Below are 19,224 nucleotides of genomic sequence, written 5' to 3' on the forward strand. Positions count from 1 at the left end.
TCAACCAAGAATGATTCATCCATGGTCAAGTGCCATTTCCATCACATAGCAAGATTTAGACCATGGGTTAGGTAGAACTCAAGCTAACAACTAAAACATGCATGCCTCTCATGGAACATCATCAAACATACCTTAGCCTAGCTACATGCATGGCCGAATCTCTTCACCTTTCTTCTTCTTTCCTCCTTAAAATTTTTGGCCAAGGATGAACCAAAGGATGAGAAAATTTTTCTTTGTTTTTCTTTCTAGTTTTTGGCAAGCATGAAGATGAGAAAAGGATGAACAAAATTCCCCCCTTTCTCTTCTTTAGCTCACGGCAATGGGGGGACAAACACTACACACACATTTTTTTTTTCTTTTGTTTTCCATTTCTTTATTACCCATACTCCTTATTTTATTCTTCCACTAACAAAACATGTTTCATGACATGTTTTACCCATCCTTCCTTGTCATGGCCGGCCACTACTCATTAGGGGGGGAATTTGACATGCAAGTCCCCCCCTTTGTCCACATGCACTAATAGGTCCTCACACATTGACTTATCACATTTTAGAATTTTCTCACATAAGTCCTATTGACTAAATTCACATGAAATCAACCAAATTGAAGCTTGAAATTTTCACACATTCATAATTACATATTCTACACAATAAGTATCACATTCAAACATTTCGGTGACTCGGTTTAGCGGTCCCGAAACCACTTCCCGACTAGGGTCAACTTTGGGCTATCACAACTCTCCCCCACTTAAGAAATTTTCGTCCCCGAAAATCTTACCGGTAAATAGGTTTGGGTATCGTTCTTTCATCGAGCTCTCGGTCTCCCAAGTTGCTTCCTCGATCCCGTGTTTGAGCCATAACACCTTTACTAGCGGAACTCTTTTGTTTCGCAACTCCTTCACTTCACGAGCTAGGATACGCATCGGTTCTTCTTCATAGCTCATGTCGACTTGAATTTCAACCTCTGATGGGCTAATTATATGCGATGGATCAGATCGATAGCGTCGAAGCATCGAAACATGAAAGACGTCATGAATCTTTTCAAGCTCCGGGGGCAAAATCAATCTATACGCAACCGGACCAACTCGTTTGGAGATTTTGTACGGCCCAATGAATCTTGGGCTCAACTTGCCCTTACGGCCGAACCTGAGTATCTTTTTCCAAGGTGAAACCTTAAGGAACACTTTGTCTCCCACCTGATACTCGATGTCTTTTCGTTTCAAATCTGCGTACGATTTCTGACGATCCGTGGCTACCTTCAGACTTTCACGGATTACCTTTACTTTCTGTTCAGCATCTCTAATCAAATCAACTCCGAAAATTTTGCTTTCACCAAGCTCGGTCCAAAACAATGGTGTACGGCATTTACAACCGTACAAAGCCTCGTAAGGTGCCATCTTAATACTTCATTGAAAACTATTGTTGTAAGCGAATTCAATCAAAGGTAAATACCGTTCCCATGAACTACTGAACTCGAGGATGCAACATCTCAACATATCCTCAAGTATCTGAATTATCCTCTCGGATTGACCATCGGTTTGGGGGTGAAAAGTAGTGCTAAAATGCAGCTTGGTACCCAGAGCTTCTTGCAATTTCTTCCAAAATCGTGAGGTGAATCTCGGATCTCTATCTGACACGATAGAAACAGGTACCCCGTGTAATCTCACAATTTGATAAACGTACAATTCAGCTAGTTTCTCCAATGAAAAATCCGTACGTACGGGGATGAAATGAGCCGACTTAGTCAGTCTATCAACAATAACCCATATCGCATCCTTCTTACTTGCTGACAAGGGCAGTCCGGACACAAAGTCCATTGTGACTCGATCCCATTTCCACTCGGGTATCATGATCGGCTGGAGTAATCCTGAAGGCACTTGATGTTCCGCTTTCACTTGTTGACATATTAAACATCTCGAAACAAAGTCAGAGATGTCCCATTTCATACCATGCCACCAAAATTGACGTTTCAAATCATTGTACATTTTCGTACTCCCCGGGTGAATTGACATTCGGTTACAATGGGCTTCGTTCAGAATCATCGAAATGAGTTCCGAATTCCTTGGAACACACAAACGATTTCTGAACCTCAAACAATCATCATCATCAATTTGAAACTCCGATTCCTCGTTCGGAAAACACTTAGCCCGTTTTGCAACCAATTCATCATCGACTTTCTGAGCTTCACGAATTTGGTGAGTCAACAATGGTTTAGCTTTTAATTCAGCTACTAACACACTGTCTGGTAGAATAGACAAATGCACGTTCATCGCTCGTAAAGCAAACAATGACTTCCGGCTTAAGGCGTCCGCAACCACGTTAGCCTTTCCCGGGTGGTAATCAATGACAAGCTCGTAATCTTTCAACAACTCAAGCCAACGTCTTTGTCGCAGATTCAAGTCTCGTTGAGTCATCAAATATTTGAGACTTTTGTGATCCGAAAATACATGGCACTTCTCACCAAACAGATAATGTCGCCATATTTTTAAAGCAAACACGATGGCAGCTAGTTCGAGATCATGGGTCGGATAATTCCTCTCGTGTGGCTTCAATTGTCTCGACGCATAGGCCACGACTCGACCTTCTTGCATCAATACGCAACCCAACCCAAGTAGGGATGCGTCACTATAGATGACAAACTCTTTACCTGATTCGGGTTGCACCAAAATTGGAGCTTCAGTCAAATGAGTTTTCAGTTGGTCGAAACTTTTCTGACATTTCTCCGTCCACTCGAACTTAACATCCTTTTGAAGTAGCTTCGTCATTGGTGTGGCTATCATCGAGAAACCTTTCACAAATCGTCGGTAATAACCGGCGAGCCCCAAAAAGCTCCGAACTTCAGTAACATTTCTCGGAGGTTTCCAGTCAAGTATGGCTGAAATTTTGTTCGGGTCAACTCGAATACCCGACGCGGATACCACATGACCCAAGAAGCTAACCTCTCTTAACCAGAACTCACACTTACTAAACTTAGCATATAACTGCTTATCCCGCAAAATTTGCAGCACTAGCCTCAGATGCTCAGCATGTTCGGTCTCGTCTCTTGAATAGACCAAAATGTCATCAATGAACACCACTACGAACCGATCCAAATACGGCCTGAAGATCCGATTCATCAAATCCATAAATACTGCAGGGGCATTAGTGAGCCCAAACGGCATCACTAAGAATTCGTAGTGACCATATCTCGTTCTGAAGGCAGTTTTGGGAATATCTGAATCTCGGATTCGCAACTGATAATAGCCCGATCTCAAATCTATTTTTGAGAACACTGAGGCACCCTTCAGTTGGTCGAACAAATCATCGATGCGCGACAACGGATATTTGTTCTTTATCGTCACTTATTCAGCTGACGATAGTCAATGCACAACCTCATGGTTCCGTCCTTCTTTTTCACGAACAATACTGGTGCACCCCAAGGTGAGAAACTTGGTCGAGCGAAACCTCTATCCGTCAGTTCTTGCAACTGAGCTTTCAACTCCTTTAACTCGGTTGGTGCCATACGATACGGAGCTATCGAAATCGGCGTAGTCCCAGGTACAAGCTCAATACCAAACTCTACCTCCCGAACAGGTGGTAAACCCGGTAATTCTTCCGGAAAAATATCCGGGTATTCACAAACCACCGGCACAGATTCGGGTTTCTTTTCTAATTCTTTGTCACCAAGTACATACGCAAGGTATGCTTCGCACCCTTTTCTTACATATTTCTGTGCCAACATTGCTGATATTACAGCTGGCATCCCCTCTAAGTCCGCAGACTCAATTCGGACTACTTCGTTATTTGCGCATCTCAAATCAATAGTCTTGCTCTTGCAATTCACAATCGCATCATGCGCGGTCAACCAATCCAAACCAAGGATAACATCAAATTCATCAAACGGCAAGAGCATCAAGTTCGCCGGGAAACAGGAACCTCGAATTTCCAGGGGACATTTCTTACACACTTTGTCGACAAGCACATAACGACCCAAGGGATTTGACACCCGGATTACGAACTCAGTAGACTCAATAGGTAAAGTCTTACTGGATGCTAAGGTTTCACATATGTAAGAATGAGTAGAACCGGGGTCAATCAAAGCAATTACATTAGTATCAAAGAGGGTGAATGTACCGGTAATAACATCAGGCGAAGAAGCATCCTCGCGGGCACGTATAGCATAAGCTCTAGCAGGCGCACGGGCTTCGGATCTGGTTATATCATCTCTAGATCCTCTCTGACCACCACCAGCATTGCCCATATTTCCAGATGGTCTACCTCGAGCAGTGGTAGCACCCGGTCTCCCACTCTGATTTGCATTCTGCCCCGACAACCTCGGGCAATCTTTAATGAAGTGGTCCACTGATCCGCATTTGTAACAGGAGCGGTCAGGAAATCTACAACTCCCCGAATGCCATTTACCGCAATATCGGCATTTCGTCCTGTCTCGACGTTCATTCCCAACACTGGCGACCGAAGTGCCTCGTGTACCCACAGGGGGTCGATCACGATCTCGTCCAAAAAGGCCCGAAGTGCCTCTAAACTGGCCCGCATCATCTCGAAATCTCTTCGATGTCTGTTGAAGAGACCTCCCCGAGGATCTTTTACGAAACTCTCCAGTTCCCTCATCAACTCTTTGCTTTTCTTTTCTAAGCTCTTCGGCTTTACAAGCTCGTTCAACAAGTACCACGAACTCTTGTATTTCAAGAACGCCAACGAACATTTTTATATCTTCATTCAGCCCATCCTCGAAGCGTTTACACATAATAGCTTCGGACGAAACACATTCCCGAGCGTATTTGCTAAGTCTAACAAATTTTCGCTCGTAATCAGTAACCGACATGGAGCCTTGCTTAAGCTCAAGAAATTCCTTCCGTTTTTGATCAACAAATCTCTGACTGATATACTTTTTCCGAAACTCAGTTTGGAAAAACTCCCAAGTTACTTGCTCTCGGGGCACAATAGAAGTCAGAGTACTCCACCAATAGTAGGCAGAATCACGTAGCAAGGAGATAGCACACTTTAGGCATTCATCGGGTGTACAAGATAGCTCATCGAGTACCCGGATAGTGTTGTCCAGCCAAAATTCAGCTTGCTCGGCATCATCGCTATCCATAGCCTTAAATTCAGTAGCCCCATGTTTTCGGATTCTGTCAACTGGGGGCTTATTTGACCTTATTTGGTCCGTTACCGGTGGTATTGTAGGTGCGGGGGTAGTATTTGTCGGGAATGGAGGTTGTGGAACAGCCATATTAGTTCGAATGTATTGGTTAAACCAATCATTCATCACGCTATAGAATGCTTGTCTAGCTTCATCATTCTGATTACTAGCATTAGGTTGAGAGCCCGCCGGCACTGTCCCTTGTGCGGGAGCAGGCGCTACACTCTCAAGATCATCAGCTACTTCTCGGTCACGATCGGGATCCATTACTATAAATAAACACATTTACGATTGTCAGAAATCACCACACTATCAAGTAATCACATAAAATGGCATGTATAGCTAGACCCAAAACATTACGGTAGTCCTAGAATCGACTAAACCGTAGCTCTGATACCAATAAAATGTAACACCCCGAACCCGAGACCGACACCGGAGTCGGACACGAGATGTTAACAAACTTTGAAAAATTTTTCCAGACACTGCCCAGTCTGAGTACTAGTCGCTTCAAAAATCATATCTTGAGTTTCACAACTCGAAAATCAGTTTTGTGATTTTTCCCTGAAACTAGACTCATGTCCCCACCTATGTATTTTTTTCTAGAATTTTTGGTCGGGCCAATTAGTACAGTTTATTAGTCAAAGTCTCCCATGTTACAGGGGTCGACTACACTGACCCTTTCCCATTACGACTGGGATATCTCTCTGCACAGAGCTTCAATACTGATGCCGTTTGTTTCTATGGAAACTAGACTCAGAGAGGAATCCATACATATATGGTATGACCCCTAATTATCTCTGGTCAATTTATAGTGAATTTCCAAAGGCTGAACAGGGAATCCAGAAACTGTTCTGGCCCTGTTCCACAAGAACCCGAATATCTCTTACTGTACTGTTCCTATGATTGTTTCGTTACTTCCATATGAAAGTAGATTCATCAAGGTTCGATTACATAATTTATTCACTATTTAATTCCACTCCTACGAATTCTTGTGATTTTTCCAATCCACACCACTGCTGCTATCAGCTTCTGTTTTCAAAGTAACCTTACCTAATCTGGGGTTTCATGGACCAACTAGGGCCTTGTCATACATAAGCCCACATATGATCATACTTAGCCATTCTAGTGGCTGATCATTTGTTCAACACTTCCATTCCAACTATAGTTACATCATGAAACCATCTATACATTCATAAATACGAATGGTCTAATGCCATACTCCACTTCTACAAGCCATTTTCGCATGGCTGTACACTTATACATTTCATAAAGTACTCGAAAGACAACAATGGGTAGTCCTATACATGCCATATCAAAATTCAACCAAAATAGCACCCAAAAGAGCCTTGGATAGTGTGGGCGACTTCGACTTCAAGATCCCGAGTCCGATAGCTGGAGAACCAAAAATCTATAAAACAGAGGAGCAATGTAACGAGTAAGCAATTTATGCTTAGTAAGTTTGAGCAAGGAATTCCAGCATAAACAAAGAATATCACACATTTAGCTAAACGGAATATTTCATAATACGCAATTTATCGATATTAAACTTGCTTCACAACATTAACAACCCTTATGCACATACACAATAGACTAACTTAGCCGAAGGCCGATAGCTCGTTTATCAACTGAGCGAACATTTATTTGTAAGGGCTCGATTTAATTCAACACATACGTAACATATCCCCATATTGGGATGTTTTTCGAGTATTCGCTGGAATTTTACAGCAAGCTCATTCGTTACCAATTCACATACCTTCGGGATTTAACCGGATATAGCTCCTCGTTCAAATGCCTTCGGGACATAGCCCGGTTTTAGTAACTCACACCATGCCTTCGGGACGTAACCCGGATTTAACAACTCGCACGAATGCCTTCGGGACTTAACCCGGCTTTAATAACTCGCACGAATGCCCTCGGGACTTAACCCGGATTTAGTATCTCGCACAAAGGCCTTCGGATCTTAGTCCGGATATATTCGCTTAGCACAAAGCCTTCGGGACTTAGCCCGGACAGCATTCAATTAATCATGCACATCTAACAATAATTCATGGTACATTCATATCTCATTTTCGTTTACGAAACTCAAACATAAGGCACATATTGTCCTTGCACATTCGGCTCAATAGCCACACATAGAGCATGATTTAATCACATCGAAATTTAAGCTCTCTTACTCAAGAACTTACCTCGGGTGTTGTCGAACGATTCCGCTAGCTATTCAACCACTTTTTCCTTCCCTTTATCGGTTTTATTTCCCCTTTGCTCTTGAGCTTAATCAAACAAATAAATTGATTTCATCATTTAGGCATCAAAAGATGAACACAAGGCACTTAGCCCATATTTATACATTAGACATTAAAGTCTCATACATGCAAAAATCATGCATCAACACAACATATTAGCTAATTTCTTTGCCCTTGGCCGAATATGCATGTCCATTTTTGGGGTCGATTTCAACACTTAATACACACATATACACACTAGTAAAGCATCCTCCCCCTTTTCATCAATTTAACACATGCATTGCTCATTAACATGCAAAGTTACATTCGGCCTTAGCACACATCTTGCTAGCCGATTCTTCTCCATTTAGCAACCAATGCACATATGTGCTCACACAAAAAAAATGCTAAAAAGGAGGTTCAAGAATCATCAAGCCATCATCACATGCATCATTAACAAGCTTCATATTTTGCATGCAATGGAATTAACACAACCTCCACCTAGGCCGAATCTTAACTCATCCTCATGCCTCATCACCACAACATCAAACATCAACCAAGAATGATTCATCATGGTCAAGTGCCATTTCCATCACATAGCAAGATTTAGACCATGGGTTAGGTAGAACTCAAGCTAACAACTAAAACATGCATGCCTCTCATGGAACATCATCAAACATACCTTAGCCTAGCTACATGCATGGCCGAATCTCTTCACCTTTCTTCTTCTTTCCTCCTTAAAATTTTGGCCAAGGATGAACCAAAGGATGAGAAAATTTTTCTTTGTTTTTCTTTCTAGTTTTTGGCAAGCATGAAGATGAGAAAAGGATGAACAAAATTCCCCCTTTCTCTTCTTTAGCTCACGGCAATGGGGGGACAAACACTACACACACATTTTTTTTCTTTTGTTTTCCATTTCTTTATTACCCATACTCCTTATTTTATTCTTCCACTAACAAAACATGTTTCATGACATGTTTTACCCATCCTTCCTTGTCATGGCCGGCCACTACTCATTAGGGGGGAATTTGACATGCAAGTCCCCCCCTTTGTCCACATGCACTAATAGGTCCTCACACATTGACCTATCACATTTTAGAATTTTCTCACATAAGTCCTATTGACTAAATTCACATGAAATCAACCAAATTGAAGCTTGAAATTTTCACACATTCATAATTACATATTCTACACAATAAGTATCACATTCAAACATTTCGGTGACTCGGTTTAGCGGTCCCGAAACCACTTCCCGACTAGGGTCAACTTTGGGCTGTCACAAATATGGTCACTGTCAACAAATGACTATGATAAATTGCCCGTTCGAAAATAAGCAACTCATGGCAACATTCCATATTTATCAATCTACATAATGCCAATGAGAGGATATCATTAACTCTTTAATTGAGCTATGAATTCCACTGTTGCTAGTAAAGCCATGTCATACACAAGTCATTTACCCAACATACCAGCTATGGGCTCGACCATCTTTATAGCATAAGCCTTCACTAATATCAAAGCACATAAGTTGCATACCCATGGTCAGTGACTTGCTCAAGATTTAGGTAAATCACACCATGAAAGTCACAACTAAATTAATTCACAAACAGATTTAGAATTAATTCATCTTGGGTCCAGTCTAATGTATCATTCTACTAATGAATACATCTATGTCTTTACTCGATGAGTCAACTGATCTAATAGCCAAGACCAGCCATCTCCCTAATTGGAATTGTAGATGACATAATAATCATTCTCAGTATTTGAATCAAATGCTCACTTTGATTCTTTTACGAGATTACAAACTTATTTAGATTATCTACTGAATTAAGTTGTCTTTATCGCAGTGTAAATGTTCTTACAATGCCATATATCTTCAATTTTAACTTAAACAATCAATGAGATAATATTTGCTTGTCGTAATTTCGCTTTGCATGCAAAATATAGAAAGACATAAATATGAAAGACATAATAGTGAAATATGAAATTAACTTTATTTATTTATTCATCGTTCAAATAAATAGAAAGTAGTTACATGTTTACTATAATATGAGCACATTTCCCAACAATCTCCCACTTGCCTTAGTGAAGTAAATGTGTCATGTTTCACATTCCCATATCCTCGACGCATTTGGTAAAACTCCTAGTTACAAGAGTCTTAGTAAAATGATCCGCAAGGTTATCTTCAGAAATTACTTTCATCAGATCTATAATTCCTTCGGCTACTGTCTCTCGTATCAAGTGATACTTCCGATCAATGTGTTTCATCCTCTTGTGACTTCTCATTTCCTTGGTATTAGCTATTGCATACTGTTATTACAATACAATGTTATAGCTTTTTCCATACCAGGAATGACTTCAAGATTAGTTAAGAACTTTCAAAGCCATATTGCTTCTTTCGTTACCTCGGAAGTAGTCACATACTCGGCTTCCATAGTAGAGTCAGCAGTGCAAGTTTGTTTACACTTCTCTATACCATGACTCTACGACCTAGAACGAATACATTTTCTGACATCGATTTCATTGAATCTTTACAGGTTTGGAAGTCTAAGTCTATGTATCTAACAGGAGTAAGGTTCTCCTCAAAATACACAAGCATATAATCCCTAATTTTTTTAAGATACCTTAATATATGCTTTTCAGTTTGCCAACAACTAAGACCTAAATTCATCTGATATCGACTAACCATTACTATTATTAAATACATATCTGAATGTGTGCAAAGCATAGCATACATAAGGCTTCCAACTACTGTAGCATATGAAACCTTACTTATATGTAATCTTTCTTCCACTGCCTTAGGACAATCATCTAAAGAAAGATGAAAACTGAATGTAGTTGATTGAACGCTTAGCTTCGCATTGGTCATTCCAAAATGTTCCAATACCTTAACGATGTATGAAGCTTGAGATAGAGTTATCATTTTATTCTTTTGATCCTTAACGATTCGTATTCCAAGAATATAAATAGCTTCACCCAAGTCCTTCATGTTAAAATATTAAGCTAACCACAGTTTAACTAATGACAATTCTCTTACATCGTTTTTGATAAGTAGAATATCATTGACATACAAAACAAGGAAAGCCACCTTTTTCTCCTTTATACGGTTATAAAAACAAGGTTTATCAGTGTTTTGCTCAAATAAAAAAGTCTTGATCGTTTGATCAAATCTTTTATTCCATAAGCGGGACACCTGCTTAAGTCCATAAATGGATCTTAGCAAATTGCAAAATTTCTGCTCCTTTCCTTTGACAACATAGCTGGTGGGTTGAACCATGTAAATGGTCTCATCAAGATAGTCATTCAGAAATGATGTCTTGACACCTATTTACTAGATCTCATAATCGAGAGCAGCGGAAATGGATAAGAGTATGCGGATAGACTTGGCCATGGTTACTAGAGAGAAGGTCTTATCATGATCGATGCATTCTTTCTGTGTGTAGCATTTCCCTACAAGTCTAATTTGTCTGTTTCCACTTTCCCTTTTGCATTTCTCTTCTTCTTGTAGATCCACTTACACTCTGTGGGTTTAATCCCAACCTGTAAGTCGACAAGTTCCCACACTGCATTAGATTTCATAGAATCCATCTCGACATTCATGGCCTATTTCCAGAGCTTGGAATCAATATCCTGCACAGCCTCCTCGTAAGTGAGTGGATCATCATCCTCATGATTGGTTTTTCTATTATAAATACTACCATCATATATCAAGAAGTCTAGTTTCTTAGAAACTCTTCCACTACAACAGATTCCCCTATGCTATTGATCTTTTATAGGTCTTTTTACAACTTTCTCGAGAATTGAACTTTGTGATTGTTCTACCACTCCCAAAAGTTCCTCGAGTACCACTTTACTTCAAGGCTTAAAGTTACCCATGTAGCTTTCCTTGAAGAAAGTAGAATGAGTAGAAACTTTAACTGTATTATCTTCCGGATTATAAAATAATCCTCAATTTGTTCCTTTCAGATTTCCTACAAACATGCACAATTTTGTCCGTGCATCCAACTTCTTTGCATCCTTATCCAAAACGTGTGCTGGACAACCCCATATTCTAAAGTGATTTAGAGTGGGTTTCTTTCCATACCACAGTTTATAAGATCTCTTACAAGCAGACTTGGTTGGCACATCATTTAGAATATAGCAATTCGTTTTATCGCATATCCCTAGAAGGAAGTAGGAAGTTGTGAATAGCTTAACATTGAAAAAACCATGTCAAGTAAGGTTCTATTCCTTCTCTTAGCTATGCCATCCTGCTGTGGAGTGTCTGGCATAGTCAATTGGGATAAAATCTCATTCCCTATTAGGTATCCTAAGAACTCATCGTACAAGTATTCCCTACCTCGGTCAAACCAGTATTCCCCACCTCATTTAGACCTAAGATACTTTGTAGATAAACCTAATTACTTTTCCACTTTTGCACAAAACTCTTAAAATTTATCAAAGGTTTCACTTTTGCGGTGCATTAGATACATATATCCATATCGAGAATAGTCATCGATAAAAGTCACGTAATAATCGTAACTTCTTTGGGCACTGATGCTCATGGGACCACATACATTAGTGTGCACAAGTTCTAAAGGTTAGTTGGCCCTTGTATCTTTCACATGAAAAGACCTCTTAGTCATTTTACCTTCCGAGCAATAATTCACTTTATGGAAGACTAAATTCCTTGAGCATACTTAAGGGACCATCTTTCATGAGTCTAGTGATTCTTTCTTGTTTAATATGACCAAGTCTTAAGTGTTATAGGTACTTGACCGGCTGTTTAACGTCACAGCAATAATGTGCAAGCGTACATTGTTGATGCAAGTATATTAGACAAATGTGAGTCTATCAGATATTGATCCCACGGTGATGGTAGTCTGTTTTCTATTAATGTCGGTGCAATAACTGGATATAAATGAGATAAATTGTGAGGAAAGTTGTCGATGAAATAACTTTAAAAACTATAAAATAAAATATCATGATGATAAACTGGGATCCCCAACATGAATCTTCAACATAAAACTAAGTGCTCACAATGTATAAAAATATAGGTGATTGTCGATGCAATAAAATTCAATGTATATCTTACCTAGCGTTACTCCTCTATTTAATCTGGGACTTAAACATGCATATTAACCTCACCTTTCGATGAAGGAATATAGCACTACTAAGAACAAGTGGATTAAATTCCTCTAATCCTTACTTAACTTTCGTTGAAATGCTTGTTGGCTCAAAATCTCACTACACTTTCCAGTGTCAGTGACTGCAATAACACTTCCATGTTAAAAAACATTCAAACCCCATGATTAAACAATAAAAGCAAGATTAAATAAGATAACATGTCACCAAAAATTTACCAGTACTTCCATAAAATCAAAAATTAGAGAATAATCACCAGCATTTAGAAGGAAATAAGAAAGAATTGAATAAAGAATACTATCCCTAGACAACTCGATTGAATCTCTCTTTTCTCTCTTATCGCGCAATTACGTCTTCTCGTCAGGAGCTAGTCTACATTTGGTTTTCACGTTAGCTCACCCGTGAGAAGCTTAAGTTGTCATGGCCACAAGCTCGAAGCTCAGGTGAAGAAGATGATGATGGAGAGAAAAGCTCTAGCCGCCCCTTTTTCTTCTATCCACTTTTATGTCCTTCTCCACAGTACAGGTATCCTTCCCCTAAAATTATCTTGTCCTTATTCGTACAGGTTGGTTATACTAGATTGGACAGCTCACGCAATTTTGGTTCTTATCCGGACAGCTGTCAGGTGCAGCGACAATTTTAGACGCAGTCTGGGATTAACTCATACAACAACATTGCGGACAGCGGTCAGGTGCGACGACAATTCTAAACACAGTCTAAAATTAACTCATGCAGTGACATTAATGTAATAAGATAGCAAAGACATAGTCAGTTTTTCTTTCCCTTAGCTTTCTACTTCCCCTTAGAGAACGAGAGGCCCACAGCTAAGTTTCCTTCTGGTTTTTCCTGAACTGGCTTACAACCATTCACCATCAACTTATAGGATTGAAATTCCTTCATAAGCTGAGTCAATGTAAGCACCTTATTCCCCAAGTTGTAAGCGGCCCTAAAACCAACAAACTCCTTGGTTAAGGATTTGAACACTATTTAAATTTTAGTGTTCACGTCCAGTTCAGCCCCATTGCTCTCCACTTCCAAAAAGAATCTCATAAGCTTAAGCATATGTTCTTTGACTGAGTGCCAGTTTACTATTGAGAATTCATCAAATTTGTAATAGCGGATTGTCGAGCCAATGCGACTTAGCCTCCAAGAAAATCCTCCAAATTCATCATGATCTCTTTGGCAGTACGAAAATCCTCATGTTGCTTTTGCAACACACTACTCATGCTCGCTAACATATAACATCAAGCAATCGAGTCAGAATCTCTCTAGAGATTTCTCACTTTGGGCTGAGCTTCAGGAGGGCAGATTTCATCAAGAACGAATTTGTGTTTCTCATAGTTGAGAACTATCAGCAAATTACATTTCCATTCTGGAAAGTTATCTCTATTTAATTTATTCTCAGTAAGAATGCTAATAAGAAGAGTATAAGACATATTTGAACTGAAAAAAATAAAGATTCACTAATTACTATCTTTGTATTAAGAAAGTATTTTTTCATTTTAGCAACATATCAAGAATGCAGTATGACACATGCGTCTTGTATTAAAACCTTGAAAAAACATTTTCTCCATTTTTACGATCATTCTCACATCCATCAACCATGTTGCCTTAGGGGTCCCACCCATGATTAGCTATCAAGAACATGGATTACATCCAATCATTTCATGAATCTTAATGCTCAAGACTCCACACGAACTAATGACCGCTTAACATTTGTCCATCATCTCTAGCTTAAATATCGTTTCTTGGAAACTATTTAAAAAGAGATGATCTTGGGTGTGTAACCATTGGATCAACACTCATTATGGACAAGCTCTCATTTGTGAGTCATCTTGGGACAATCTCTTTGAAAGTCATGCATGATTAGTTGTCCTTAAAATGAAATCTCATCTAGTGAACCCACATGACAAAGTTTACCTTGGGGTGTAGCTAAGGTAGGAACTGACTCGAAACTTTATCATGCTATCACTTAGGGACCATCAATAGAGGTCGTAGGACATGTTCAAGAACCTTATCCCACTCAATATTTTAAAAACATGCAAGGTTTTTTATCACAAATTTCAAGAATAATCATACAATAGTCCTAATGGCATTTTTACCTAATCTAAATGACAGGCTTCCAATATATGCATGGCATGTTATGGCAATTTTATAATGTTCACATTCATTCACAAGAATCAATCAATCATAAAAACAAACAATTTTTATTCTCCATAATTTTTCTTTTAAAGAAAAAACTGAAGAAGTGAATGTGAACCGTACACCAGGTAGGTTACCAGGAAAAGGAGGTGAGCCAAAATTAACTACTTAAAAACCAAGTCTTTCCTAGCCAAAGTCAGTCCTAAACATGCACCTTCTCATTACCACACTTCTCACAGTTATCAAATAACCTAAAGAAATGAAAAGAACAATACAACACATGTATTTTCTCATTACCACATTTCTTATTTTTTGAAACGATCAACTATGGATCATCTCATATATATATCACAATTATAACATTGCATAATGTAATTTTTATAAACAATTATAAAAATATATAATGAGATAGGTAATTAAAATAAATTTCAATCAAGGTTTCCATGATTCTATTTGTAGAAAATAAAATTACATAATTTTTCACCACAAGGAATTCCTTGGGTCTTTAACTGACATCGCATATTTTCCTTATCATGGACTCTTTTAGGAAAAAATTACATTTAAGTCCTATGTTCATTTTCAGCTCATAAGAATTCTATGAATTTTAAAAAAATAGTCTTACATGCGGTGATAGTCTACAGTCTATTTCTTACGAACGACAACCTCAGCAATAAAAAACAATTATATAACAAATATATAATATCGCATCAATTCCCATATATAACTCAAAACATGCATAAGATCTAAAGAATGTCACTTTCAATGTAATCAAATCATTCAAGGAGAAAAGAAAATTATTTTGATTATCTATTTATACTTATAGATAGAACACAATCTAAATCATGATACTAATTGTTGGAAAAAAAGGTTTGAAAAACACAGTGGAAAATAAATTTAGGGAAAAAAAGTTAATTTTTTTTCCAAAACAAGATCTTGATTGTGATATCTACAGTAATAATCACTTAATCAAAATTGTACCTTTTCGATTAGTCTAGTATGAATGCTTCAACCAAGCAGTCTTCTCTGCTATCCTCAAGCTCACGTCTGTCAAGTGTGGGCTCGCTTCGAATCAGAAAATTTTTCACCAAAATTACCAGTGGGGTAATTTCGCAATTTCTCTAAAATTTTGGGTCTAGCTGTAGATTAGAAAAATATCTTTAGAAATTTTCTAAAATAATCTCTTTAGAGAATTTTCTCTTTACAACTTTCTCTTAAATTCAAGTGTGTATAAAATAATGACCCAATGCTCTCTTTATATAGAGAGAGTTTAGAGAGTTCAACTATGATTAAACTTAATCTTTTAATATTAAATTAATATAATATTTATCAAGATAAATATTAGATTAAATATAATATTAAATCTTATTAAAATAATAGAATGTTTATCTTAAATTAAATTTAATATTCAATTAATAAAATACTATTAAGATAAGTATTAAATTAAATTTAATATTAAAATATTATTATTTTTAGAATAATTAATCTGAAATCAAATTCTTTGGTAAAGTCCCAGTTGGAGTGTAATCTTCCACTACTAAACCACCGAATACCAACCACCGTCAGCCATCGGAATGCCATCGTCGCCGTCGCCAATACCGCTGTGTCCGGTGATGCAGGTATGACACCTTTACTGTGCCCCAAAGCCTTTTCGATCCGGGTCAGTGACGACCCAACCGGTCTGGTCTAGCCACCTGTTGGGCCGTCAGCCCTGTTTCAAATACCAAGCAAAGTTCAACTAGTTTTTGGGTCTTGGTTTCGATTTTGGGACCCAGGCCCAATTTACGATCTTAGATCCAATTTTCAAGTTCAATTACCCATTAGACCAATTGTCTGACTCAAAAATTAATTTTAAAAAATATGATATTAATTTTAATTAATATTTTTTATTTTATTTCATTTTATTTTATCAAAATTAATTTTTCCAAAAGTCACTTAGATTTTCCAAATTAATTTTTCAAGAAAATTCTTTAATCAAATTCTCTAGTTGAAAAATTCTCATGACCACCTAATTCAATTCCAAATCGAATAAATCGACTCAATTAATTTTTTTCTAAATTCGTAGAATTTTCTTCTAATTCAAATGTAGTTCGATCCAGCTTTTGTTGAACTAGTGGAAGGACCAATCAGACATATACAATTAGGCTCTAGTAATTGTAATTATGTCCAGAAGAATCGTTCCAATAATTCGCAATTACTTAATCATGGAGTCAATCCACAAAAAGTACCATAATTGAAAACTCATTATCGTATACTCTTTACGAAACCAATTCATCCAACTGTTTTGTCCAATGACCTCATCATGTGTGTGTTACCCTTATATGATATCCTTGATTCCTTTGAGTTAAATCCATTAACTTACTACAATCTTATATTATCTCATTGTCACCATTGTGTCTTCTTAATGATTAATATGATCACTATCAACAAATAACTGTGATAAATTACTCGTTCGACAACAATCAACCCGTGGTCACATTCTATATTTATCAATCCACATAATGCAAATGAGAAGATATCATTAACTCTTTAATTGAGCTATGAATTCCACTGTTGCTAGTAAATTCATGTCATACACAAGTCATGTACCTAACATACCGACTCTGGGCTCGATCATCTTTAGAACATAAGCCTCCACTTATATCAAAATGCAAGAGTTGCATACGCATGGTTAGTAACTAACTCAAGATTTAGGTAAATCACACCATGAACGTCACAAGTGAATTAATTCACAAATAGATTCAGAATTAATTCATCTTTGGTTCAGTCCAATGTACCATTCTACCAATGAATACATCTATGTCTCTACCCGTAGAGTTAACTGCTTTGATAGTCAAGACTAGCAATCTTCCCAATTGGAATTGTAGGCGACATGATAATCCTTCTCAGTATTTGAATAAAATGTTCACTTCAATTCTTTTACGGGATTACAAACTTTTTTAGATTATCTACTGAAGTAAGTTGTCTTTATCGCAATGTAAACGTTCTTACAATGCCACTTATCTTCAGTTTGAACTTAGACAATCAATGAGCTAATTTTTTTTGTGACGATTTCGCTATGCATGAAAAATATAAAAGAAAAAAATAAAAAAGACATAATAGTGAAATGTGAAATTAAATTTATTTATTTATTCATCGTTCAAATAAATAGAAAATAGTTACATGTTTACTACAATATTGGCACATTTCCCAACATAACATTCCCCAGTAATGAAAAAGAACTGGAAATTTTTGTAAATATGAGAAAAGGTAAAACTTGAGAAGAGCAACAACAAAATTAGCCGCTTCAGTAATAGTATCTTGTGGATTTCAACTAGTATGTAGTGAAATGAGTGATTCTTCTCTTTAACAAGTGAACGAATCTTGAACTTGTTAAGATTGGGGTTAACTCATGACACATGACTAATCTCAGTTCCAATTGATGTTTCGCGATAGATCAACAAGTTTTAACCAATACAACTCAGGATATTGGTAAGTGATCTAGAAAGACTGCTCAATGTATTTAATAAAAGATGGCTAGTTCTTCGCACTTACGTAGGTGATTTATTAAGCTCATCCTCTCAATATACACTACTCGAATCAGGACTATGAAATCATTAAGAGCATTTATTAAGCTCATCCTCTCAAATTTTAATCCGTTGAATTCATCAATTTCATCTCAATAGGACCACCCAAACTCTGGGATATGAATTCATCAACAGTAAAAAACTCAGTCTTACTTGTTGGTGAATTCATCAAGTCTGTCCCAATAGGACCACCCAAAATTTAGGATATGAACTCATTAAGAGTAAGAACTCAACCTTATGCATGTACATCGTTTTCCACGGGGATAGGTAAAATGTACACTATAAGTCTTTCCATTATTTTGTTTGACCATATTGAACTTAGAAAACTAAGTTGGGTATCCATCATTAATTTCTCAACAATTGAGCTTAAGACCTATCCCCCTTGACGAATCTAGAACCATTTTTCTATTTAACTCTTTGGTTAGTGCATCAGCTATGTTCCTTTCAGACCTCACGTACTACAAAGCAAGTATTTCATTCTTTGTTAAATGTCTTACAAATTCATGTCTTATTCGAATATGTCTCTTCTTACCATTGTAAGTTTGGCTCTTAGCAAAGCAAATTGCGGCTTGTGAATCATATAATAAAGATACGGGAGGTGTTGGTTTTTCTCATAAAGGATTCTCTGCGAGTAGATTTCTAAGCCACTCAGGCTGTTACCCAACTAAGTCCAAAGCTACAACCTTTGATTCCATCATGGAGCGAGCAATACACGTCTATTTACTAGACTTCCAAGAAATGGCTACTCCACCAAAAATAAAGACATACCCACTTGAAGAGCTAACTTCATCAGTATCAGTTACCTAGTTTGCATCACAATATCCCTTTTAGACTGCAAGGTATCCAAAAAATTCCAATTCCCAAGTTAATGTACCTTTAAGGTATTTAAGAAATTGCTTTATAGCATTCCAATTCTCATTGTTAGGATTTTGGGTATATTTACTTAGTCTACTGATTGCATAACCAATATCAAGCCAAATGTAGTTCATCAAGAACATAAAGCTTCCAATGATTTTAGCATACTCTAATTTAGA

Source organism: Gossypium hirsutum, chromosome D13, assembly GCF_007990345.1.
Source record: "Gossypium hirsutum isolate 1008001.06 chromosome D13, Gossypium_hirsutum_v2.1, whole genome shotgun sequence".
Classification (NCBI taxonomy): Eukaryota; Viridiplantae; Streptophyta; class Magnoliopsida; order Malvales; family Malvaceae; genus Gossypium; species Gossypium hirsutum.